The sequence below is a fragment of the Rhinoderma darwinii genome, unplaced genomic scaffold (genome assembly GCF_050947455.1).
Source record: "Rhinoderma darwinii isolate aRhiDar2 unplaced genomic scaffold, aRhiDar2.hap1 Scaffold_549, whole genome shotgun sequence".
In the NCBI taxonomy this organism is placed as follows: Eukaryota; Metazoa; Chordata; class Amphibia; order Anura; family Rhinodermatidae; genus Rhinoderma; species Rhinoderma darwinii.
In genome coordinates, this window is record NW_027464099.1 from 110198 (window position 1) to 134484 (window position 24287).

The 24287-nt window shown below is 47.8% G+C and overlaps 16 non-coding genes across 16 annotated transcripts; all 16 read left to right on the forward strand.

Annotated features, from left to right (window-relative positions):
• Window positions 1-1053: 1053 nt before the first annotated feature.
• Window positions 1054-1244, forward strand: LOC142723315 (U2 spliceosomal RNA). The gene has a single exon (XR_012875525.1). It is a non-coding gene; the product is annotated as a U2 spliceosomal RNA (small nuclear RNA).
• A 1280-nt stretch (window positions 1245-2524) lies between these two features.
• On the forward strand, window positions 2525-2715 carry LOC142723316 (U2 spliceosomal RNA). Its single transcript, XR_012875526.1, has one exon. It is a non-coding gene; the product is annotated as a U2 spliceosomal RNA (small nuclear RNA).
• Window positions 2716-4003: 1288 nt separating this feature from the next.
• Window positions 4004-4194, forward strand: LOC142723317 (U2 spliceosomal RNA). The gene has a single exon (XR_012875527.1). It is a non-coding gene; the product is annotated as a U2 spliceosomal RNA (small nuclear RNA).
• Window positions 4195-5478: 1284 nt separating this feature from the next.
• On the forward strand, window positions 5479-5669 carry LOC142723318 (U2 spliceosomal RNA). The gene has a single exon (XR_012875528.1). It is a non-coding gene; the product is annotated as a U2 spliceosomal RNA (small nuclear RNA).
• Window positions 5670-6957: 1288 nt separating this feature from the next.
• On the forward strand, window positions 6958-7148 carry LOC142723320 (U2 spliceosomal RNA). Its single transcript, XR_012875529.1, has one exon. It is a non-coding gene; the product is annotated as a U2 spliceosomal RNA (small nuclear RNA).
• A 1288-nt stretch (window positions 7149-8436) lies between these two features.
• Window positions 8437-8627, forward strand: LOC142723321 (U2 spliceosomal RNA). Its single transcript, XR_012875530.1, has one exon. It is a non-coding gene; the product is annotated as a U2 spliceosomal RNA (small nuclear RNA).
• Window positions 8628-9919: 1292 nt separating this feature from the next.
• Window positions 9920-10110, forward strand: LOC142723322 (U2 spliceosomal RNA). The gene has a single exon (XR_012875531.1). It is a non-coding gene; the product is annotated as a U2 spliceosomal RNA (small nuclear RNA).
• Window positions 10111-11398: 1288 nt separating this feature from the next.
• On the forward strand, window positions 11399-11589 carry LOC142723323 (U2 spliceosomal RNA). The gene has a single exon (XR_012875532.1). It is a non-coding gene; the product is annotated as a U2 spliceosomal RNA (small nuclear RNA).
• Window positions 11590-12877: 1288 nt separating this feature from the next.
• On the forward strand, window positions 12878-13068 carry LOC142723324 (U2 spliceosomal RNA). The gene has a single exon (XR_012875533.1). It is a non-coding gene; the product is annotated as a U2 spliceosomal RNA (small nuclear RNA).
• A 1289-nt stretch (window positions 13069-14357) lies between these two features.
• On the forward strand, window positions 14358-14548 carry LOC142723325 (U2 spliceosomal RNA). Its single transcript, XR_012875534.1, has one exon. It is a non-coding gene; the product is annotated as a U2 spliceosomal RNA (small nuclear RNA).
• A 1279-nt stretch (window positions 14549-15827) lies between these two features.
• LOC142723327 (U2 spliceosomal RNA) lies at window positions 15828-16018 on the forward strand. Its single transcript, XR_012875536.1, has one exon. It is a non-coding gene; the product is annotated as a U2 spliceosomal RNA (small nuclear RNA).
• Window positions 16019-17306: 1288 nt separating this feature from the next.
• Window positions 17307-17497, forward strand: LOC142723328 (U2 spliceosomal RNA). Its single transcript, XR_012875537.1, has one exon. It is a non-coding gene; the product is annotated as a U2 spliceosomal RNA (small nuclear RNA).
• A 1301-nt stretch (window positions 17498-18798) lies between these two features.
• LOC142723329 (U2 spliceosomal RNA) lies at window positions 18799-18989 on the forward strand. The gene has a single exon (XR_012875538.1). It is a non-coding gene; the product is annotated as a U2 spliceosomal RNA (small nuclear RNA).
• A 1276-nt stretch (window positions 18990-20265) lies between these two features.
• On the forward strand, window positions 20266-20456 carry LOC142723331 (U2 spliceosomal RNA). Its single transcript, XR_012875539.1, has one exon. It is a non-coding gene; the product is annotated as a U2 spliceosomal RNA (small nuclear RNA).
• A 1296-nt stretch (window positions 20457-21752) lies between these two features.
• LOC142723332 (U2 spliceosomal RNA) lies at window positions 21753-21943 on the forward strand. The gene has a single exon (XR_012875540.1). It is a non-coding gene; the product is annotated as a U2 spliceosomal RNA (small nuclear RNA).
• Window positions 21944-23219: 1276 nt separating this feature from the next.
• Window positions 23220-23410, forward strand: LOC142723333 (U2 spliceosomal RNA). Its single transcript, XR_012875541.1, has one exon. It is a non-coding gene; the product is annotated as a U2 spliceosomal RNA (small nuclear RNA).
• The last annotated feature ends 877 nt before the right edge of the window (window positions 23411-24287 follow it).

A 24287-nucleotide genomic window follows, 5' to 3' on the forward strand; every position in this document is an offset into this window, starting at 1 on the left:
CACCTTCCTTGTCTTCTCTCCGCCCTCCCTTTTAGGTAAGTTAAAGAGCTGCACCTGAGCCAGCCACTAATTGATTGATTGATTGATTGATTGATTGATTGATTGATTGATTGATGCAGCACAACAGTCAAATAGTGGAGTGGAGTAGGGGAACAGCAAACAGCCAATAAAGCAGCCCGCCCGCTCGCCTGCCCGCCACAATGGACCTACCTGTGTACACTAGATGGATGTGATGGAATGTACTGTCGTCCCTACATTTCAAGAAGAAGTAAGAATTGCAGTTGCAACAAAGCCTTGCTTGCCTACAAAGAGAGCAGCAATTTGGATTTGTTACTATGTTACCTAGAAGAATAACAAACTGTGCAAGGATGGAGGTTGTAGGAGCAAGGAGAAGTTGTCTGTAAAGTTGGTGGATGCCTATTTTCCATTTTGCAGTCCCTTGTCTCCCTCTTGTGGCCTCCTGGAGGCAACTAGCTGTGCAAAAAAAAGACAGCCTGGCGGCCGGCTGTTGCAGTGTTGCCCTCTCAGGCAACACTGAGTGACTGACTGAGCCTCACCGTCTTATATAAAGTTCAGACGGAACTTTGCACGTGTCATAGTGGAGCCCTCAGGATTCCAGAGCCAGCTTTCTGACATCATAATGGGGCCTCAGAGATAAAAGCCTGGGCCCAGGCAGTGTTGGTCAGTGCTGCTCAGCAGGCAGCACTGGACTGGACTGGATTACAGCTGATACAAGGTGTGAAGGAACAAGGGGTGGCTGTGGGCATGCACTTGCTGCCGCTGCCAGTGTTTATCTGCATGGCAGCAGGGCATTTGGGCGTTGCCAGGAAGGCGTTTTTATGTAGATTCCTCCTCTTTCAGCACTGCATTGTGGTGCAAGCAAAAGAAGCAAATCCTGTCTGGCTTCCTCTCCGGCCTTTATTCACCTCCCGTGTAGCTGTGAGTGTGTGAGCCTGCAGGGCCCCATGGAATTGCCTAGAAGTAGGCTGAATCGCTGCAAGGGCTGAACAGCAGTATCGGGCAGGCTCGGGCAACGCGCGGCCCGTTCGGGTTATCGCTTCTCGGCCTTTTGGCTAAGATCAAGTGTAGTATCTGTTCTTATCAGTTTAATATCTGATACGTCCCCTATCTGGGGACCATATATTAAATGGATTTTTAGAACAGGGAGATGGAAATAGAGCTTGCTCTGTCCACTCCACGCATTGACCTGGTATTGCAGTATTTCCAGGACCGGTGCACCCTTTCCTTATGTGTTGACTAAAAGCAGATTCCAAAAGTGTTTTTTGTCTTTGCTATTGTTTCTGTCTTTCTGAAGGGATCTCCCCTTTTAATCCCATTATTTCAACACCTGTTGGACAATGCATGAGTGATAATGAGCTCATTGATTAAATGCAATTAATGAATAGATTGCCACCTCTTGTTGTGTGTCGTCTGTGTTTCTGTGTTTCCGGCATTTCACATTGGAACACCTCATTCACCTTCCTTGTCTTCTCTCCGCCCTCCCTTTTAGGTAAGTTAAAGAGCTGCACCTGAGCCAGCCACTGATTGATTGATTGATTGATTGATTGATTGATTGATTGATTGATGCAGCACAACAGTCAAATAGTGGAGTGGAGTAGGGGAACAGCAAACAGCCAATAAAGCAGCCCGCCCGCTCGCCTGCCCGCCACAATGGACCTACCTGTGTACACTAGATGGATGTGATGGAATGTACTGTCGTCCCTACATTTCAAGAAGAAGTAAGAATTGCAGTTGCAACAAAGCCTTGCTTGCCTACAAAGAGAGCAGCAATTTGGATTTGTTACTATGTTACCTAGAAGAATAACAAACTGTGCAAGGATGGAGGTTGTAGGAGCAAGGAGAAGTTGTCTGTAAAGTTGGTGGATGCCTATTTTCCATTTTGCAGTCCCTTGTCTCCCTCTTGTGGCCTCCTGGAGGCAACTAGCTGTGCAAAAAAAAGACAGCCTGGCGGCCGGCTGTTGCAGTGTTGCCCTCTCAGGCAACACTGAGTGACTGACTGAGCCTCACCGTCTTATATAAAGTTCAGACGGAACTTTGCACGTGTCATAGTGGAGCCCTCAGGATTCCAGAGCCAGCTTTCTGACATCATAATGGGGCCTCAGAGATAAAAGCCTGGGCCCAGGCAGTGTTGGTCAGTGCTGCTCAGCAGGCAGCACTGGACTGGACTGGATTACAGCTGATTCAAGGTGTGAAGGAACAAGGGGTGGCTGTGGGCATGCACTTGCTGCCGCTGCCAGTGTTTATCTGCATGGCAGCAGGGCATTTGGGCGTTGCCAGGAAGGCGTTTTTATGTAGATTCCTCCTCTTTCAGCACTGCATTGTGGTGCAAGCAAAAGAAGCAAATCCTGTCTGGCTTCCTCTCCGGCCTTTATTCACCTCCCGTGTAGCTGTGAGTGTGTGAGCCTGCAGGGCCCCATGGAATTGCCTAGAAGTAGGCTGAATCGCTGCAAGGGCTGAACAGCAGTATCGGGCAGGCTCGGGCAACGCGCGGCCCGTTCGGGTTATCGCTTCTCGGCCTTTTGGCTAAGATCAAGTGTAGTATCTGTTCTTATCAGTTTAATATCTGATACGTCCCCTATCTGGGGACCATATATTAAATGGATTTTTAGAACAGGGAGATGGAAATAGAGCTTGCTCTGTCCACTCCACGCATTGACCTGGTATTGCAGTATTTCCAGGACCGGTGCACCCTTTCCTTATGTGTTGACTAAAAGCAGATTCCAAAAGTGTTTTTTGTCTTTGCTATTGTTTCTGTCTTTCTGAAGGGATCTCCCCTTTTAATCCCATTATTTCAACACCTGTTGGACAATGCATGAGTGATAATGAGCTCATTGATTAAATGCAATTAATGAATAGATTGCCACCTCTTGTTGTGTGTCGTCTGTGTTTCTGTGTTTCCGGCATTTCACATTGGAACACCTCATTCACCTTCCTTGTCTTCTCTCCGCCCTCCCTTTTAGGTAAGTTAAAGAGCTGCACCTGAGCCAGCCACTGATTGATTGATTGATTGATTGATTGATTGATTGATTGATTGATTGATTGATGCAGCACAACAGTCAAATAGTGGAGTGGAGTAGGGGAACAGCAAACAGCCAATAAAGCAGCCCGCCCGCTCGCCTGCCCGCCACAATGGACCTACCTGTGTACACTAGATGGATGTGATGGAATGTACTGTCGTCCCTACATTTCAAGAAGAAGTAAGAATTGCAGTTGCAACAAAGCCTTGCTTGCCTACAAAGAGAGCAGCAATTTGGATTTGTTACTATGTTACCTAGAAGAATAACAAACTGTGCAAGGATGGAGGTTGTAGGAGCAAGGAGAAGTTGTCTGTAAAGTTGGTGGATGCCTATTTTCCATTTTGCAGTCCCTTGTCTCCCTCTTGTGGCCTCCTGGAGGCAACTAGCTGTGCAAAAAAAAGACAGCCTGGCGGCCGGCTGTTGCAGTGTTGCCCTCTCAGGCAACACTGAGTGACTGACTGAGCCTCACCGTCTTATATAAAGTTCAGACGGAACTTTGCACGTGTCATAGTGGAGCCCTCAGGATTCCAGAGCCAGCTTTCTGACATCATAATGGGGCCTCAGAGATAAAAGCCTGGGCCCAGGCAGTGTTGGTCAGTGCTGCTCAGCAGGCAGCACTGGACTGGACTGGATTACAGCTGATACAAGGTGTGAAGGAACAAGGGGTGGCTGTGGGCATGCACTTGCTGCCGCTGCCAGTGTTTATCTGCATGGCAGCAGGGCATTTGGGCGTTGCCAGGAAGGCGTTTTTATGTAGATTCCTCCTCTTTCAGCACTGCATTGTGGTGCAAGCAAAAGAAGCAAATCCTGTCTGGCTTCCTCTCCGGCCTTTATTCACCTCCCGTGTAGCTGTGAGTGTGTGAGCCTGCAGGGCCCCATGGAATTGCCTAGAAGTAGGCTGAATCGCTGCAAGGGCTGAACAGCAGTATCGGGCAGGCTCGGGCAACGCGCGGCCCGTTCGGGTTATCGCTTCTCGGCCTTTTGGCTAAGATCAAGTGTAGTATCTGTTCTTATCAGTTTAATATCTGATACGTCCCCTATCTGGGGACCATATATTAAATGGATTTTTAGAACAGGGAGATGGAAATAGAGCTTGCTCTGTCCACTCCACGCATTGACCTGGTATTGCAGTATTTCCAGGACCGGTGCACCCTTTCCTTATGTGTTGACTAAAAGCAGATTCCAAAAGTGTTTTTTGTCTTTGCTATTGTTTCTGTCTTTCTGAAGGGATCTCCCCTTTTAATCCCATTATTTCAACACCTGTTGGACAATGCATGAGTGATAATGAGCTCATTGATTAAATGCAATTAATGAATAGATTGCCACCTCTTGTTGTGTGTCGTCTGTGTTTCTGTGTTTCCGGCATTTCACATTGGAACACCTCATTCACCTTCCTTGTCTTCTCTCCGCCCTCCCTTTTAGGTAAGTTAAAGAGCTGCACCTGAGCCAGCCACTGATTGATTGATTGATTGATTGATTGATTGATTGATTGATTGATTGATGCAGCACAACAGTCAAATAGTGGAGTGGAGTAGGGGAACAGCAAACAGCCAATAAAGCAGCCCGCCCGCTCGCCTGCCCGCCACAATGGACCTACCTGTGTACACTAGATGGATGTGATGGAATGTACTGTCGTCCCTACATTTCAAGAAGAAGTAAGAATTGCAGTTGCAACAAAGCCTTGCTTGCCTACAAAGAGAGCAGCAATTTGGATTTGTTACTATGTTACCTAGAAGAATAACAAACTGTGCAAGGATGGAGGTTGTAGGAGCAAGGAGAAGTTGTCTGTAAAGTTGGTGGATGCCTATTTTCCATTTTGCAGTCCCTTGTCTCCCTCTTGTGGCCTCCTGGAGGCAACTAGCTGTGCAAAAAAAAGACAGCCTGGCGGCCGGCTGTTGCAGTGTTGCCCTCTCAGGCAACACTGAGTGACTGACTGAGCCTCACCGTCTTATATAAAGTTCAGACGGAACTTTGCACGTGTCATAGTGGAGCCCTCAGGATTCCAGAGCCAGCTTTCTGACATCATAATGGGGCCTCAGAGATAAAAGCCTGGGCCCAGGCAGTGTTGGTCAGTGCTGCTCAGCAGGCAGCACTGGACTGGACTGGATTACAGCTGATACAAGGTGTGAAGGAACAAGGGGTGGCTGTGGGCATGCACTTGCTGCCGCTGCCAGTGTTTATCTGCATGGCAGCAGGGCATTTGGGCGTTGCCAGGAAGGCGTTTTTATGTAGATTCCTCCTCTTTCAGCACTGCATTGTGGTGCAAGCAAAAGAAGCAAATCCTGTCTGGCTTCCTCTCCGGCCTTTATTCACCTCCCGTGTAGCTGTGAGTGTGTGAGCCTGCAGGGCCCCATGGAATTGCCTAGAAGTAGGCTGAATCGCTGCAAGGGCTGAACAGCAGTATCGGGCAGGCTCGGGCAACGCGCGGCCCGTTCGGGTTATCGCTTCTCGGCCTTTTGGCTAAGATCAAGTGTAGTATCTGTTCTTATCAGTTTAATATCTGATACGTCCCCTATCTGGGGACCATATATTAAATGGATTTTTAGAACAGGGAGATGGAAATAGAGCTTGCTCTGTCCACTCCACGCATTGACCTGGTATTGCAGTATTTCCAGGACCGGTGCACCCTTTCCTTATGTGTTGACTAAAAGCAGATTCCAAAAGTGTTTTTTGTCTTTGCTATTGTTTCTGTCTTTCTGAAGGGATCTCCCCTTTTAATCCCATTATTTCAACACCTGTTGGACAATGCATGAGTGATAATGAGCTCATTGATTAAATGCAATTAATGAATAGATTGCCACCTCTTGTTGTGTGTCGTCTGTGTTTCTGTGTTTCCGGCATTTCACATTGGAACACCTCATTCACCTTCCTTGTCTTCTCTCCGCCCTCCCTTTTAGGTAAGTTAAAGAGCTGCACCTGAGCCAGCCACTGATTGATTGATTGATTGATTGATTGATTGATTGATTGATTGATTGATTGATGCAGCACAACAGTCAAATAGTGGAGTGGAGTAGGGGAACAGCAAACAGCCAATAAAGCAGCCCGCCCGCTCGCCTGCCCGCCACAATGGACCTACCTGTGTACACTAGATGGATGTGATGGAATGTACTGTCGTCCCTACATTTCAAGAAGAAGTAAGAATTGCAGTTGCAACAAAGCCTTGCTTGCCTACAAAGAGAGCAGCAATTTGGATTTGTTACTATGTTACCTAGAAGAATAACAAACTGTGCAAGGATGGAGGTTGTAGGAGCAAGGAGAAGTTGTCTGTAAAGTTGGTGGATGCCTATTTTCCATTTTGCAGTCCCTTGTCTCCCTCTTGTGGCCTCCTGGAGGCAACTAGCTGTGCAAAAAAAAGACAGCCTGGCGGCCGGCTGTTGCAGTGTTGCCCTCTCAGGCAACACTGAGTGACTGACTGAGCCTCACCGTCTTATATAAAGTTCAGACGGAACTTTGCACGTGTCATAGTGGAGCCCTCAGGATTCCAGAGCCAGCTTTCTGACATCATAATGGGGCCTCAGAGATAAAAGCCTGGGCCCAGGCAGTGTTGGTCAGTGCTGCTCAGCAGGCAGCACTGGACTGGACTGGATTACAGCAGATACAAGGTGTGAAGGAACAAGGGGTGGCTGTGGGCATGCACTTGCTGCCGCTGCCAGTGTTTATCTGCATGGCAGCAGGGCATTTGGGCGTTGCCAGGAAGGCGTTTTTATGTAGATTCCTCCTCTTTCAGCACTGCATTGTGGTGCAAGCAAAAGAAGCAAATCCTGTCTGGCTTCCTCTCCGGCCTTTATTCACCTCCCGTGTAGCTGTGAGTGTGTGAGCCTGCAGGGCCCCATGGAATTGCCTAGAAGTAGGCTGAATCGCTGCAAGGGCTGAACAGCAGTATCGGGCAGGCTCGGGCAACGCGCGGCCCGTTCGGGTTATCGCTTCTCGGCCTTTTGGCTAAGATCAAGTGTAGTATCTGTTCTTATCAGTTTAATATCTGATACGTCCCCTATCTGGGGACCATATATTAAATGGATTTTTAGAACAGGGAGATGGAAATAGAGCTTGCTCTGTCCACTCCACGCATTGACCTGGTATTGCAGTATTTCCAGGACCGGTGCACCCTTTCCTTATGTGTTGACTAAAAGCAGATTCCAAAAGTGTTTTTTGTCTTTGCTATTGTTTCTGTCTTTCTGAAGGGATCTCCCCTTTTAATCCCATTATTTCAACACCTGTTGGACAATGCATGAGTGATAATGAGCTCATTGATTAAATGCAATTAATGAATAGATTGCCACCTCTTGTTGTGTGTCGTCTGTGTTTCTGTGTTTCCGGCATTTCACATTGGAACACCTCATTCACCTTCCTTGTCTTCTCTCCGCCCTCCCTTTTAGGTAAGTTAAAGAGCTGCACCTGAGCCAGCCACTGATTGATTGATTGATTGATTGATTGATTGATTGATTGATTGATTGATTGATGCAGCACAACAGTCAAATAGTGGAGTGGAGTAGGGGAACAGCAAACAGCCAATAAAGCAGCCCGCCCGCTCGCCTGCCCGCCACAATGGACCTACCTGTGTACACTAGATGGATGTGATGGAATGTACTGTCGTCCCTACATTTCAAGAAGAAGTAAGAATTGCAGTTGCAACAAAGCCTTGCTTGCCTACAAAGAGAGCAGCAATTTGGATTTGTTACTATGTTACCTAGAAGAATAACAAACTGTGCAAGGATGGAGGTTGTAGGAGCAAGGAGAAGTTGTCTGTAAAGTTGGTGGATGCCTATTTTCCATTTTGCAGTCCCTTGTCTCCCTCTTGTGGCCTCCTGGAGGCAACTAGCTGTGCAAAAAAAAGACAGCCTGGCGGCCGGCTGTTGCAGTGTTGCCCTCTCAGGCAACACTGAGTGACTGACTGAGCCTCACCGTCTTATATAAAGTTCAGACGGAACTTTGCACGTGTCATAGTGGAGCCCTCAGGATTCCAGAGCCAGCTTTCTGACATCATAATGGGGCCTCAGAGATAAAAGCCTGGGCCCAGGCAGTGTTGGTCAGTGCTGCTCAGCAGGCAGCACTGGACTGGACTGGATTACAGCTGATACAAGGTGTGAAGGAACAAGGGGTGGCTGTGGGCATGCACTTGCTGCCGCTGCCAGTGTTTATCTGCATGGCAGCAGGGCATTTGGGCGTTGCCAGGAAGGCGTTTTTATGTAGATTCCTCCTCTTTCAGCACTGCATTGTGGTGCAAGCAAAAGAAGCAAATCCTGTCTGGCTTCCTCTCCGGCCTTTATTCACCTCCCGTGTAGCTGTGAGTGTGTGAGCCTGCAGGGCCCCATGGAATTGCCTAGAAGTAGGCTGAATCGCTGCAAGGGCTGAACAGCAGTATCGGGCAGGCTCGGGCAACGCGCGGCCCGTTCGGGTTATCGCTTCTCGGCCTTTTGGCTAAGATCAAGTGTAGTATCTGTTCTTATCAGTTTAATATCTGATACGTCCCCTATCTGGGGACCATATATTAAATGGATTTTTAGAACAGGGAGATGGAAATAGAGCTTGCTCTGTCCACTCCACGCATTGACCTGGTATTGCAGTATTTCCAGGACCGGTGCACCCTTTCCTTATGTGTTGACTAAAAGCAGATTCCAAAAGTGTTTTTTGTCTTTGCTATTGTTTCTGTCTTTCTGAAGGGATCTCCCCTTTTAATCCCATTATTTCAACACCTGTTGGACAATGCATGAGTGATAATGAGCTCATTGATTAAATGCAATTAATGAATAGATTGCCACCTCTTGTTGTGTGTCGTCTGTGTTTCTGTGTTTCCGGCATTTCACATTGGAACACCTCATTCACCTTCCTTGTCTTCTCTCCGCCCTCCCTTTTAGGTAAGTTAAAGAGCTGCACCTGAGCCAGCCACTGATTGATTGATTGATTGATTGATTGATTGATTGATTGATTGATTGATTGATTGATGCAGCACAACAGTCAAATAGTGGAGTGGAGTAGGGGAACAGCAAACAGCCAATAAAGCAGCCCGCCCGCTCGCCTGCCCGCCACAATGGACCTACCTGTGTACACTAGATGGATGTGATGGAATGTACTGTCGTCCCTACATTTCAAGAAGAAGTAAGAATTGCAGTTGCAACAAAGCCTTGCTTGCCTACAAAGAGAGCAGCAATTTGGATTTGTTACTATGTTACCTAGAAGAATAACAAACTGTGCAAGGATGGAGGTTGTAGGAGCAAGGAGAAGTTGTCTGTAAAGTTGGTGGATGCCTATTTTCCATTTTGCAGTCCCTTGTCTCCCTCTTGTGGCCTCCTGGAGGCAACTAGCTGTGCAAAAAAAAGACAGCCTGGCGGCCGGCTGTTGCAGTGTTGCCCTCTCAGGCAACACTGAGTGACTGACTGAGCCTCACCGTCTTATATAAAGTTCAGACGGAACTTTGCACGTGTCATAGTGGAGCCCTCAGGATTCCAGAGCCAGCTTTCTGACATCATAATGGGGCCTCAGAGATAAAAGCCTGGGCCCAGGCAGTGTTGGTCAGTGCTGCTCAGCAGGCAGCACTGGACTGGACTGGATTACAGCTGATACAAGGTGTGAAGGAACAAGGGGGGGCTGTGGGCATGCACTTGCTGCCGCTGCCAGTGTTTATCTGCATGGCAGCAGGGCATTTGGGCATTGCCAGGAAGGCGTTTTTATGTAGATTCCTCCTCTTTCAGCACTGCATTGTGGTGCAAGCAAAAGAAGCAAATCCTGTCTGGCTTCCTCTCCGGCCTTTATTCACCTCCCGTGTAGCTGTGAGTGTGTGAGCCTGCAGGGCCCCATGGAATTGCCTAGAAGTAGGCTGAATCGCTGCAAGGGCTGAACAGCAGTATCGGGCAGGCTCGGGCAACGCGCGGCCCGTTCGGGTTATCGCTTCTCGGCCTTTTGGCTAAGATCAAGTGTAGTATCTGTTCTTATCAGTTTAATATCTGATACGTCCCCTATCTGGGGACCATATATTAAATGGATTTTTAGAACAGGGAGATGGAAATAGAGCTTGCTCTGTCCACTCCACGCATTGACCTGGTATTGCAGTATTTCCAGGACCGGTGCACCCTTTCCTTATGTGTTGACTAAAAGCAGATTCCAAAAGTGTTTTTTGTCTTTGCTATTGTTTCTGTCTTTCTGAAGGGATCTCCCCTTTTAATCCCATTATTTCAACACCTGTTGGACAATGCATGAGTGATAATGAGCTCATTGATTAAATGCAATTAATGAATAGATTGCCACCTCTTGTTGTGTGTCGTCTGTGTTTCTGTGTTTCCGGCATTTCACATTGGAACACCTCATTCACCTTCCTTGTCTTCTCTCCGCCCTCCCTTTTAGGTAAGTTAAAGAGCTGCACCTGAGCCAGCCACTGATTGATTGATTGATTGATTGATTGATTGATTGATTGATTGATTGATTGATGCAGCACAACAGTCAAATAGTGGAGTGGAGTAGGGGAACAGCAAACAGCCAATAAAGCAGCCCGCCCGCTCGCCTGCCCGCCACAATGGACCTACCTGTGTACACTAGATGGATGTGATGGAATGTACTGTCGTCCCTACATTTCAAGAAGAAGTAAGAATTGCAGTTGCAACAAAGCCTTGCTTGCCTACAAAGAGAGCAGCAATTTGGATTTGTTACTATGTTACCTAGAAGAATAACAAACTGTGCAAGGATGGAGGTTGTAGGAGCAAGGAGAAGTTGTCTGTAAAGTTGGTGGATGCCTATTTTCCATTTTGCAGTCCCTTGTCTCCCTCTTGTGGCCTCCTGGAGGCAACTAGCTGTGCAAAAAAAAGACAGCCTGGCGGCCGGCTGTTGCAGTGTTGCCCTCTCAGGCAACACTGAGTGACTGACTGAGCCTCACCGTCTTATATAAAGTTCAGACGGAACTTTGCACGTGTCATAGTGGAGCCCTCAGGATTCCAGAGCCAGCTTTCTGACATCATAATGGGGCCTCAGAGATAAAAGCCTGGGCCCAGGCAGTGTTGGTCAGTGCTGCTCAGCAGGCAGCACTGGACTGGACTGGATTACAGCTGATACAAGGTGTGAAGGAACAAGGGGTGGCTGTGGGCATGCACTTGCTGCCGCTGCCAGTGTTTATCTGCATGGTAGCAGGGCATTTGGGCGTTGCCAGGAAGGCGTTTTTATGTAGATTCCTCCTCTTTCAGCACTGCATTGTGGTGCAAGCAAAAGAAGCAAATCCTGTCTGGCTTCCTCTCCGGCCTTTATTCACCTCCCGTGTAGCTGTGAGTGTGTGAGCCTGCAGGGCCCCATGGAATTGCCTAGAAGTAGGCTGAATCGCTGCAAGGGCTGAACAGCAGTATCGGGCAGGCTCGGGCAACGCGCGGCCCGTTCGGGTTATCGCTTCTCGGCCTTTTGGCTAAGATCAAGTGTAGTATCTGTTCTTATCAGTTTAATATCTGATACGTCCCCTATCTGGGGACCATATATTAAATGGATTTTTAGAACAGGGAGATGGAAATAGAGCTTGCTCTGTCCACTCCACGCATTGACCTGGTATTGCAGTATTTCCAGGACCGGTGCACCCTTTCCTTATGTGTTGACTAAAAGCAGATTCCAAAAGTGTTTTTTGTCTTTGCTATTGTTTCTGTCTTTCTGAAGGGATCTCCCCTTTTAATCCCATTATTTCAACACCTGTTGGACAATGCATGAGTGATAATGAGCTCATTGATTAAATGCAATTAATGAATAGATTGCCACCTCTTGTTGTGTGTCGTCTGTGTTTCTGTGTTTCCGGCATTTCACATTGGAACACCTCATTCACCTTCCTTGTCTTCTCTCCGCCCTCCCTTTTAGGTAAGTTAAAGAGCTGCACCTGAGCCAGCCACTGATTGATTGATTGATTGATTGATTGATTGATTGATTGATTGATTGATTGATGCAGCACAACAGTCAAATAGTGGAGTGGAGTAGGGGAACAGCAAACAGCCAATAAAGCAGCCCGCCCGCTCGCCTGCCCGCCACAATGGACCTACCTGTGTACACTAGATGGATGTGATGGAATGTACTGTCGTCCCTACATTTCAAGAAGAAGTAAGAATTGCAGTTGCAACAAAGCCTTGCTTGCCTACAAAGAGAGCAGCAATTTGGATTTGTTACTATGTTACCTAGAAGAATAACAAACTGTGCAAGGATGGAGGTTGTAGGAGCAAGGAGAAGTTGTCTGTAAAGTTGGTGGATGCCTATTTTCCATTTTGCAGTCCCTTGTCTCCCTCTTGTGGCCTCCTGGAGGCAACTAGCTGTGCAAAAAAAAGACAGCCTGGCGGCCGGCTGTTGCAGTGTTGCCCTCTCAGGCAACACTGAGTGACTGACTGAGCCTCACCGTCTTATATAAAGTTCAGACGGAACTTTGCACGTGTCATAGTGGAGCCCTCAGGATTCCAGAGCCAGCTTTCTGACATCATAATGGGGCCTCAGAGATAAAAGCCTGGGCCCAGGCAGTGTTGGTCAGTGCTGCTCAGCAGGCAGCACTGGACTGGACTGGATTACAGCTGATACAAGGTGTGAAGGAACAAGGGGTGGCTGTGGGCATGCACTTGCTGCCGCTGCCAGTGTTTATCTGCATGGCAGCAGGGCATTTGGGCGTTGCCAGGAAGGCGTTTTTATGTAGATTCCTCCTCTTTCAGCACTGCATTGTGGTGCAAGCAAAAGAAGCAAATCCTGTCTGGCTTCCTCTCCGGCCTTTATTCACCTCCCGTGTAGCTGTGAGTGTGTGAGCCTGCAGGGCCCCATGGAATTGCCTAGAAGTAGGCTGAATCGCTGCAAGGGCTGAACAGCAGTATCGGGCAGGCTCGGGCAACGCGCGGCCCGTTCGGGTTATCGCTTCTCGGCCTTTTGGCTAAGATCAAGTGTAGTATCTGTTCTTATCAGTTTAATATCTGATACGTCCCCTATCTGGGGACCATATATTAAATGGATTTTTAGAACAGGGAGATGGAAATAGAGCTTGCTCTGTCCACTCCACGCATTGACCTGGTATTGCAGTATTTCCAGGACCGGTGCACCCTTTCCTTATGTGTTGACTAAAAGCAGATTCCAAAAGTGTTTTTTGTCTTTGCTATTGTTTCTGTCTTTCTGAAGGGATCTCCCCTTTTAATCCCATTATTTCAACTTCTGTTGGACAATGCATGAGTGATAATGAGCTCATTGATTAAATGCAATTAATGAATAGATTGCCACCTCTTGTTGTGTGTCGTCTGTGTTTCTGTGTTTCCGGCATTTCACATTGGAACACCTCATTCACCTTCCTTGTCTTCTCTCCGCCCTCCCTTTTAGGTAAGTTAAAGAGCTGCACCTGAGCCAGCCACTGATTGATTGATTGATTGATTGATTGATTGATTGATTGATTGATTGATTGATTGCAGCACAACAGTCAAATAGTGGAGTGGAGTAGGGGAACAGCAAACAGCCAATAAAGCAGCCCGCCCGCTCGCCTGCCCGCCACAATGGACCTACCTGTGTACACTAGATGGATGTGATGGAATGTACTGTCGTCCCTACATTTCAAGAAGAAGTAAGAATTGCAGTTGCAACAAAGCCTTGCTTGCCTACAAAGAGAGCAGCAATTTGGATTTGTTACTATGTTACCTAGAAGAATAACAAACTGTGCAAGGATGGAGGTTGTAGGAGCAAGGAGAAGTTGTCTGTAAAGTTGGTGGATGCCTATTTTCCATTTTGCAGTCCCTTGTCTCCCTCTTGTGGCCTCCTGGAGGCAACTAGCTGTGCAAAAAAAAGACAGCCTGGCGGCCGGCTGTTGCAGTGTTGCCCTCTCAGGCAACACTGAGTGACTGACTGAGCCTCACCGTCTTATATAAAGTTCAGACGGAACTTTGCACGTGTCATAGTGGAGCCCTCAGGATTCCAGAGCCAGCTTTCTGACATCATAATGGGGCCTCAGAGATAAAAGCCTGGGCCCAGGCAGTGTTGGTCAGTGCTGCTCAGCAGGCAGCACTGGACTGGACTGGATTACAGCTGATACAAGGTGTGAAGGAACAAGGGGTGGCTGTGGGCATGCACTTGCTGCCGCTGCCAGTGTTTATCTGCATGGCAGCAGGGCATTTGGGCGTTGCCAGGAAGGCGTTTTTATGTAGATTCCTCCTCTTTCAGCACTGCATTGTGGTGCAAGCAAAAGAAGCAAATCCTGTCTGGCTTCCTCTCCGGCCTTTATTCACCTCCCGTGTAGCTGTGAGTGTGTGAGCCTGCAGGGCCCCATGGAATTGCCTAGAAGTAGGCTGAATCGCTGCAAGGGCTGAACAGCAGTATCGGGCAGGCTCGGGCAACGCGCGGCCCGTTCGGGTTATCGCTTCTCGGCCTTTTGGCTAAGATCAAGTGTAGTATCTGTTCTTATCAGTTTAATATCTGATACGTCCCCTATCTGGGGACCATATATTAAATGGATTTTTAGAACAGGGAGATGGAAATAGAGCTTGCTCTGTCCACTCCACGCATTGACCTGGTATTGCAGTATTTCCAGGACCGGTGCACCCTTTCCTTATGTGTTGACTAAAAGCAGATTCCAAAAGTGTTTTTTGTCTTTGCTATTGTTTCTGTCTTTCTGAAGGGATCTCCCCTTTTAATCCCATTATTTCAACACCTGTTGGACAATGCATGAGTGATAATGAGCTCATTGATTAAATGCAATTAATGAATAGATTGCCACCTCTTGTTGTGTGTCGTCTGTGTTTCTGTGTTTCCGGCATTTCACATTGGAACACCTCATTCACCTTCCTTGTCTTCTCTCCGCCCTCCCTTTTAGGTAAGTTAAAGAGCTGCACCTGAGCCAGCCACTGATTGATTGATTGATTGATTGATTGATTGATTGATTGATTGATGCAGCACAACAGTCAAATAGTGGAGTGGAGTAGGGGAACAGCAAACAGCCAATAAAGCAGCCCGCCCGCTCGCCTGCCCGCCACAATGGACCTACCTGTGTACACTAGATGGATGTGATGGAATGTACTGTCGTCCCTACATTTCAAGAAGAAGTAAGAATTGCAGTTGCAACAAAGCCTTGCTTGCCTACAAAGAGAGCAGCAATTTGGATTTGTTACTATGTTACCTAGAAGAATAACAAACTGTGCAAGGATGGAGGTTGTAGGAGCAAGGAGAAGTTGTCTGTAAAGTTGGTGGATGCCTATTTTCCATTTTGCAGTCCCTTGTCTCCCTCTTGTGGCCTCCTGGAGGCAACTAGCTGTGCAAAAAAAAGACAGCCTGGCGGCCGGCTGTTGCAGTGTTGCCCTCTCAGGCAACACTGAGTGATGACTGAGCCTCACCGTCTTATATAAAGTTCAGACGGAACTTTGCACGTGTCATAGTGGAGCCCTCAGGATTCCAGAGCCAGCTTTCTGACATCATAATGGGGCCTCAGAGATAAAAGCCTGGGCCCAGGCAGTGTTGGTCAGTGCTGCTCAGCAGGCAGCACTGGACTGGACTGGATTACAGCTGATACAAGGTGTGGAGGAACAAGGGGTGGCTGTGGGCATGCACTTGCTGCCGCTGCCAGTGTTTATCTGCATGGCAGCAGGGCATTTGGGCGTTGCCAGGAAGGCGTTTTTATGTAGATTCCTCCTCTTTCAGCACTGCATTGTGGTGCAAGCAAAAGAAGCAAATCCTGTCTGGCTTCCTCTCCGGCCTTTATTCACCTCCCGTGTAGCTGTGAGTGTGTGAGCCTGCAGGGCCCCATGGAATTGCCTAGAAGTAGGCTGAATCGCTGCAAGGGCTGAACAGCAGTATCGGGCAGGCTCGGGCAACGCGCGGCCCGTTCGGGTTATCGCTTCTCGGCCTTTTGGCTAAGATCAAGTGTAGTATCTGTTCTTATCAGTTTAATATCTGATACGTCCCCTATCTGGGGACCATATATTAAATGGATTTTTAGAACAGGGAGATGGAAATAGAGCTTGCTCTGTCCACTCCACGCATTGACCTGGTATTGCAGTATTTCCAGGACCGGTGCACCCTTTCCTTATGTGTTGACTAAAAGCAGATTCCAAAAGTGTTTTTTGTCTTTGCTATTGTTTCTGTCTTTCTGAAGGGATCTCCCCTTTTAATCCCATTATTTCAACACCTGTTGGACAATGCATGAGTGATAATGAGCTCATTGATTAAATGCAATTAATGAATAGATTGCCACCTCTTGTTGTGTGTCGTCTGTGTTTCTGTGTTTCCGGCATTTCACATTGGAACACCTCATTCACCTTCCTTGTCTTCTCTCCGCCCTCCCTTTTAGGTAAGTTAAAGAGCTGCACCTGAGCCAGCCACTGATTGATTGATTGATTGATTGATTGATTGATTGATTGATTGATTGATTGATGCAGCACAACAGTCAAATAGTGGAGTGGAGTAGGGGAACAGCAAACAGCCAATAAAGCAGCCCGCCCGCTCGCCTGCCCGCCACAATGGACCTACCTGTGTACACTAGATGGATGTGATGGAATGTACTGTCGTCCCTACATTTCAAGAAGAAGTAAGAATTGCAGTTGCAACAAAGCCTTGCTTGCCTACAAAGAGAGCAGCAATTTGGATTTGTTACTATGTTACCTAGAAGAATAACAAACTGTGCAAGGATGGAGGTTGTAGGAGCAAGGAGAAGTTGTCTGTAAAGTTGGTGGATGCCTATTTTCCATTTTGCAGTCCCTTGTCTCCCTCTTGTGGCCTCCTGGAGGCAACTAGCTGTGCAAAAAAAAGACAGCCTGGCGGCCGGCTGTTGCAGTGTTGCCCTCTCAGGCAACACTGAGTGACTGACTGAGCCTCACCGTCTTATATAAAGTTCAGACGGAACTTTGCACGTGTCATAGTGGAGCCCTCAGGATTCCAGAGCCAGCTTTCTGACATCATAATGGGGCCTCAGAGATAAAAGCCTGGGCCCAGGCAGTGTTGGTCAGTGCTGCTCAGCAGGCAGCACTGGACTGGACTGGATTACAGCTGATACAAGGTGTGAAGGAACAAGGGGTGGCTGTGGGCATGCACTTGCTGCCGCTGCCAGTGTTTATCTGCATGGCAGCAGGGCATTTGGGCGTTGCCAGGAAGGCGTTTTTATGTAGATTCCTCCTCTTTCAGCACTGCATTGTGGTGCAAGCAAAAGAAGCAAATCCTGTCTGTCTTCCTCTCCGGCCTTTATTCACCTCCCGTGTAGCTGTGAGTGTGTGAGCCTGCAGGGCCCCATGGAATTGCCTAGAAGTAGGCTGAATCGCTGCAAGGGCTGAACAGCAGTATCGGGCAGGCTCGGGCAACGCGCGGCCCGTTCGGGTTATCGCTTCTCGGCCTTTTGGCTAAGATCAAGTGTAGTATCTGTTCTTATCAGTTTAATATCTGATACGTCCCCTATCTGGGGACCATATATTAAATGGATTTTTAGAACAGGGAGATGGAAATAGAGCTTGCTCTGTCCACTCCACGCATTGACCTGGTATTGCAGTATTTCCAGGACCGGTGCACCCTTTCCTTATGTGTTGACTAAAAGCAGATTCCAAAAGTGTTTTTTGTCTTTGCTATTGTTTCTGTCTTTCTGAAGGGATCTCCCCTTTTAATCCCATTATTTCAACACCTGTTGGACAATGCATGAGTGATAATGAGCTCATTGATTAAATGCAATTAATGAATAGATTGCCACCTCTTGTTGTGTGTTGTCTGTGTTTCTGTGTTTCCGGCATTTCACATTGGAACACCTCATTCACCTTCCTTGTCTTCTCTCCGCCCTCCCTTTTAGGTAAGTTAAAGAGCTGCACCTGAGCCAGCCACTGATTGATTGATTGATTGATTGATTGATTGATTGATTGATTGATTGATTGATTGATTGATTGATGCAGCACAACAGTCAAATAGTGGAGTGGAGTAGGGGAACAGCAAACAGCCAATAAAGCAGCCCGCCCGCTCGCCTGCCCGCCACAATGGACCTACCTGTGTACACTAGATGGATGTGATGGAATGTACTGTCGTCCCTACATTTCAAGAAGAAGTAAGAATTGCAGTTGCAACAAAGCCTTGCTTGCCTACAAAGAGAGCAGCAATTTGGATTTGTTACTATGTTACCTAGAAGAATAACAAACTGTGCAAGGATGGAGGTTGTAGGAGCAAGGAGAAGTTGTCTGTAAAGTTGGTGGATGCCTATTTTCCATTTTGCAGTCCCTTGTCTCCCTCTTGTGGCCTCCTGGAGGCAACTAGCTGTGCAAAAAAAAAGACAGCCTGGCGGCCGGCTGTTGCAGTGTTGCCCTCTCAGGCAACACTGAGTGACTGACTGAGCCTCACCGTCTTATATAAAGTTCAGACGGAACTTTGCACGTGTCATAGTGGAGCCCTCAGGATTCCAGAGCCAGCATTCTGACATCATAATGGGGCCTCAGAGATAAAAGCCTGGGCCCAGGCAGTGTTGGTCAGTGCTGCTCAGCAGGCAGCACTGGACTGGACTGGATTACAGCTGATACAAGGTGTGAAGGAACAAGGGGTGGCTGTGGGCATGCACTTGCTGCCGCTGCCAGTGTTTATCTGCATGGCAGCAGGGCATTTGGGCGTTGCCAGGAAGGCGTTTTTATGTAGATTCCTCCTCTTTCAGCACTGCATTGTGGTGCAAGCAAAAGAAGCAAATCCTGTCTGGCTTCCTCTCCGGCCTTTATTCACCTCCCGTGTAGCTGTGAGTGTGTGAGCCTGCAGGGCCCCATGGAATTGCCTAGAAGTAGGCTGAATCGCTGCAAGGGCTGAACAGCAGTATCGGGCAGGCTCGGGCAACGCGCGGCCCGTTCGGGTTATCGCTTCTCGGCCTTTTGGCTAAGATCAAGTGTAGTATCTGTTCTTATCAGTTTAATATCTGATACGTCCCCTATCTGGGGACCATATATTAAATGGATTTTTAGAACAGGGAGATGGAAATAGAGCTTGCTCTGTCCACTCCACGCATTGACCTGGTATTGCAGTATTTCCAGGACCGGTGCACCCTTTCCTTATGTGTTGACTAAAAGCAGATTCCAAAAGTGTTTTTTGTCTTTGCTATTGTTTCTGTCTTTCTGAAGGGATCTCCCCTTTTAATCCCATTATTTCAACACCTGTTGGACAATGCATGAGTGATAATGAGCTCATTGATTAAATGCAATTAATGAATAGATTGCCACCTCTTGTTGTGTGTCGTCTGTGTTTCTGTGTTTCCGGCATTTCACATTGGAACACCTCATTCACCTTCCTTGTCTTCTCTCCGCCCTCCCTTTTAGGTAAGTTAAAGAGCTGCACCTGAGCCAGCCACTGATTGATTGATTGATTGATTGATTGATTGATTGATTGATGCAGCACAACAGTCAAATAGTGGAGTGGAGTAGGGGAACAGCAAACAGCCAATAAAGCAGCCCGCCCGCTCGCCTGCCCGCCACAATGGACCTACCTGTGTACACTAGATGGATGTGATGGAATGTACTGTCGTCCCTACATTTCAAGAAGAAGTAAGAATTGCAGTTGCAACAAAGCCTTGCTTGCCTACAAAGAGAGCAGCAATTTGGATTTGTTACTATGTTACCTAGAAGAATAACAAACTGTGCAAGGATGGAGGTTGTAGGAGCAAGGAGAAGTTGTCTGTAAAGTTGGTGGATGCCTATTTTCCATTTTGCAGTCCCTTGTCTCCCTCTTGTGGCCTCCTGGAGGCAACTAGCTGTGCAAAAAAAAGACAGCCTGGCGGCCGGCTGTTGCAGTGTTGCCCTCTCAGGCAACACTGAGTGACTGACTGAGCCTCACCGTCTTATATAAAGTTCAGACGGAACTTTGCACGTGTCATAGTGGAGCCCTCAGGATTCCAGAGCCAGCTTTCTGACATCATAATGGGGCCTCAGAGATAAAAGCCTGGGCCCAGGCAGTGTTGGTCAGTGCTGCTCAGCAGGCAGCACTGGACTGGACTGGATTACAGCTGATACAAGGTGTGAAGGAACAAGGGGTGGCTGTGGGCATGCACTTGCTGCCGCTGCCAGTGTTTATCTGCATGGCAGCAGGGCATTTGGGCGTTGCCAGGAAGGCGTTTTTATGTAGATTCCTCCTCTTTCAGCACTGCATTGTGGTGCAAGCAAAAGAAGCAAATCCTGTCTGGCTTCCTCTCCGGCCTTTATTCACCTCCCGTGTAGCTGTGAGTGTGTGAGCCTGCAGGGCCCCATGGAATTGCCTAGAAGTAGGCTGAATCGCTGCAAGGGCTGAACAGCAGTATCGGGCAGGCTCGGGCAACGCGCGGCCCGTTCGGGTTATCGCTTCTCGGCCTTTTGGCTAAGATCAAGTGTAGTATCTGTTCTTATCAGTTTAATATCTGATACGTCCCCTATCTGGGGACCATATATTAAATGGATTTTTAGAACAGGGAGATGGAAATAGAGCTTGCTCTGTCCACTCCACGCATTGACCTGGTATTGCAGTATTTCCAGGACCGGTGCACCCTTTCCTTATGTGTTGACTAAAAGCAGATTCCAAAAGTGTTTTTTGTCTTTGCTATTGTTTCTGTCTTTCTGAAGGGATCTCCCCTTTTAATCCCATTATTTCAACACCTGTTGGACAATGCATGAGTGATAATGAGCTCATTGATTAAATGCAATTAATGAATAGATTGCCACCTCTTGTTGTGTGTCGTCTGTGTTTCTGTGTTTCCGGCATTTCACATTGGAACACCTCATTCACCTTCCTTGTCTTCTCTCCGCCCTCCCTTTTAGGTAAGTTAAAGAGCTGCACCTGAGCCAGCCACTGATTGATTGATTGATTGATTGATTGATTGATTGATTGATTGATTGATTGATTGATTGATGCAGCACAACAGTCAAATAGTGGAGTGGAGTAGGGGAACAGCAAACAGCCAATAAAGCAGCCCACCCGCTCGCCTGCCCGCCACAATGGACCTACCTGTGTACACTAGATGGATGTGATGGAATGTACTGTCGTCCCTACATTTCAAGAAGAAGTAAGAATTGCAGTTGCAACAAAGCCTTGCTTGCCTACAAAGAGAGCAGCAATTTGGATTTGTTACTATGTTACCTAGAAGAATAACAAACTGTGCAAGGATGGAGGTTGTAGGAGCAAGGAGAAGTTGTCTGTAAAGTTGGTGGATGCCTATTTTCCATTTTGCAGTCCCTTGTCTCCCTCTTGTGGCCTCCTGGAGGCAACTAGCTGTGCAAAAAAAAGACAGCCTGGCGGCCGGCTGTTGCAGTGTTGCCCTCTCAGGCAACACTGAGTGACTGACTGAGCCTCACCGTCTTATATAAAGTTCAGACGGAACTTTGCACGTGTCATAGTGGAGCCCTCAGGATTCCAGAGCCAGCTTTCTGACATCATAATGGGGCCTCAGAGATAAAAGCCTGGGCCCAGGCAGTGTTGGTCAGTGCTGCTCAGCAGGCAGCACTGGACTGGACTGGATTACAGCTGATACAAGGTGTGAAGGAACAAGGGGTGGCTGTGGGCATGCACTTGCTGCCGCTGCCTGTGTTTATCTGCATGGCAGCAGGGCATTTGGGCGTTGCCAGGAAGGCGTTTTTATGTAGATTCCTCCTCTTTCAGCACTGCATTGTGGTGCAAGCAAAAGAAGCAAATCCTGTCTGGCTTCCTCTCCGGCCTTTATTCACCTCCCGTGTAGCTGTGAGTGTGTGAGCCTGCAGGGCCCCATGGAATTGCCTAGAAGTAGGCTGAATCGCTGCAAGGGCTGAACAGCAGTATCGGGCAGGCTCGGGCAACGCGCGGCCCGTTCGGGTTATCGCTTCTCGGCCTTTTGGCTAAGATCAAGTGTAGTATCTGTTCTTATCAGTTTAATATCTGATACGTCCCCTATCTGGGGACCATATATTAAATGGATTTTTAGAACAGGGAGATGGAAATAGAGCTTGCTCTGTCCACTCCACGCATTGACCTGGTATTGCAGTATTTCCAGGACCGGTGCACCCTTTCCTTATGTGTTGACTAAAAGCAGATTCCAAAAGTGTTTTTTGTCTTTGCTATTGTTTCTGTCTTTCTGAAGGGATCTCCCCTTTTAATCCCATTATTTCAACACCTGTTGGACAATGCATGAGTGATAATGAGCTCATTGATTAAATGCAATTAATGAATAGATTGCCACCTCTTGTTGTGTGTCGTCTGTGTTTCTGTGTTTCCGGCATTTCACATTGGAACACTTCATTCACCTTCCTTGTCTTCTCTCCGCCCTCCCTTTTAGGTAAGTTAAAGAGCTGCACCTGAGCCAGCCACTGATTGATTGATTGATTGATTGATTGATTGATTGATTGATGCAGCACAACAGTCAAATAGTGGAGTGGAGTAGGGGAACAGCAAACAGCCAATAAAGCAGCCCACCCGCTCGCCTGCCCGCCACAATGGACCTACCTGTGTACACTAGATGGATGTGATGGAATGTACTGTCGTCCCTACATTTCAAGAAGAAGTAAGAATTGCAGTTGCAACAAAGCCTTGCTTGCCTACAAAGAGAGCAGCAATTTGGATTTGTTACTATGTTACCTAGAAGAATAACAAACTGTGCAAGGATGGAGGTTGTAGGAGCAAGGAGAAGTTGTCTGTAAAGTTGGTGGATGCCTATTTTCCATTTTGCAGTCCCTTGTCTCCCTCTTGTGGCCTCCTGGAGGCAACTAGCTGTGCAAAAAAAAGACAGCCTGGCGGCCGGCTGTTGCAGTGTTGCCCTCTCAGGCAACACTGAGTGACTGACTGAGCCTCACCGTCTTATATAAAGTTCAGACGGAACTTTGCACGTGTCATAGTGGAGCCCTCAGGATTCCAGAGCCAGCTTTCTGACATCATAATGGGGCCTCAGAGATAAAAGCCTGGGCCCAGGCAGTGTTGGTCAGTGCTGCTCAGCAGGCAGCACTGGACTGGACTGGATTACAGCTGATACAAGGTGTGAAGGAACAAGGGGTGGCTGTGGGCATGCACTTGCTGCCGCTGCCAGTGTTTATCTGCATGGCAGCAGGGCATTTGGGCGTTGCCAGGAAGGCGTTTTTATGTAGATTCCTCCTCTTTCAGCACTGCATTGTGGTGCAAGCAAAAGAAGCAAATCCTGTCTGGCTTCCTCTCCGGCCTTTATTCACCTCCCGTGTAGCTGTGAGTGTGTGAGCCTGCAGGGCCCCATGGAATTGCCTAGAAGTAGGCTGAATCGCTGCAAGGGCTGAACAGCAGTATCGGGCAGGCTCGGGCAACGCGCGGCCCGTTCGGGTTATCGCTTCTCGGCCTTTTGGCTAAGATCAAGTGTAGTATCTGTTCTTATCAGTTTAATATCTGATACGTCCCCTATCTGGGGACCATATATTAAATGGATTTTTAGAACAGGGAGATGGAAATAGAGCTTGCTCTGTCCACTCCACGCATTGACCTGGTATTGCAGTATTTCCAGGACCGGTGCACCCTTTCCTTATGTGTTGACTAAAAGCAGATTCCAAAAGTGTTTTTTGTCTTTGCTATTGTTTCTGTCTTTCTGAAGGGATCTCCCCTTTTAATCCCATTATTTCAACACCTGTTGGACAATGCATGAGTGATAATGAGCTCATTGATTAAATGCAATTAATGAATAGATTGCCACCTCTTGTTGTGTGTCGTCTGTGTTTCTGTGTTTCCGGCATTTCACATTGGAACACCTCATTCACCTTCCTTGTCTTCTCTCCGCCCTCCCTTTTAGGTAAGTTAAAGAGCTGCACCTGAGCCAGCCACTGATTGATTGATTGATTGATTGATTGATTGATTGATTGATTGATTGATGCAGCACAACAGTCAAATAGTGGAGTGGAGTAGGGGAACAGCAAACAGCCAATAAAGCAGCCCGCCCGCTCGCCTGCCCGCCACAATGGACCTACCTGTGTACACTAGATGGATGTGATGGAATGTACTGTCGTCCCTACATTTCAAGAAGAAGTAAGAATTGCAGTTGCAACAAAGCCTTGCTTGCCTACAAAGAGAGCAGCAATTTGGATTTGTTACTATGTTACCTAGAAGAATAACAAACTGTGCAAGGATGGAGGTTGTAGGAGCAAGGAGAAGTTGTCTGTAAAGTTGGTGGATGCCTATTTTCCATTTTGCAGTCCCTTGTCTCCCTCTTGTGGCCTCCTGGAGGCAACTAGCTGTGCAAAAAAAAGACAGCCTGGCGGCCGGCTGTTGCAGTGTTGCCCTCTCAGGCAACACTGAGTGACTGACTGAGCCTCACCGTCTTATATAAAGTTCAGACGGAACTTTGCACGTGTCATAGTGGAGCCCTCAGGATTCCAGAGCCAGCTTTCTGACATCATAATGGGG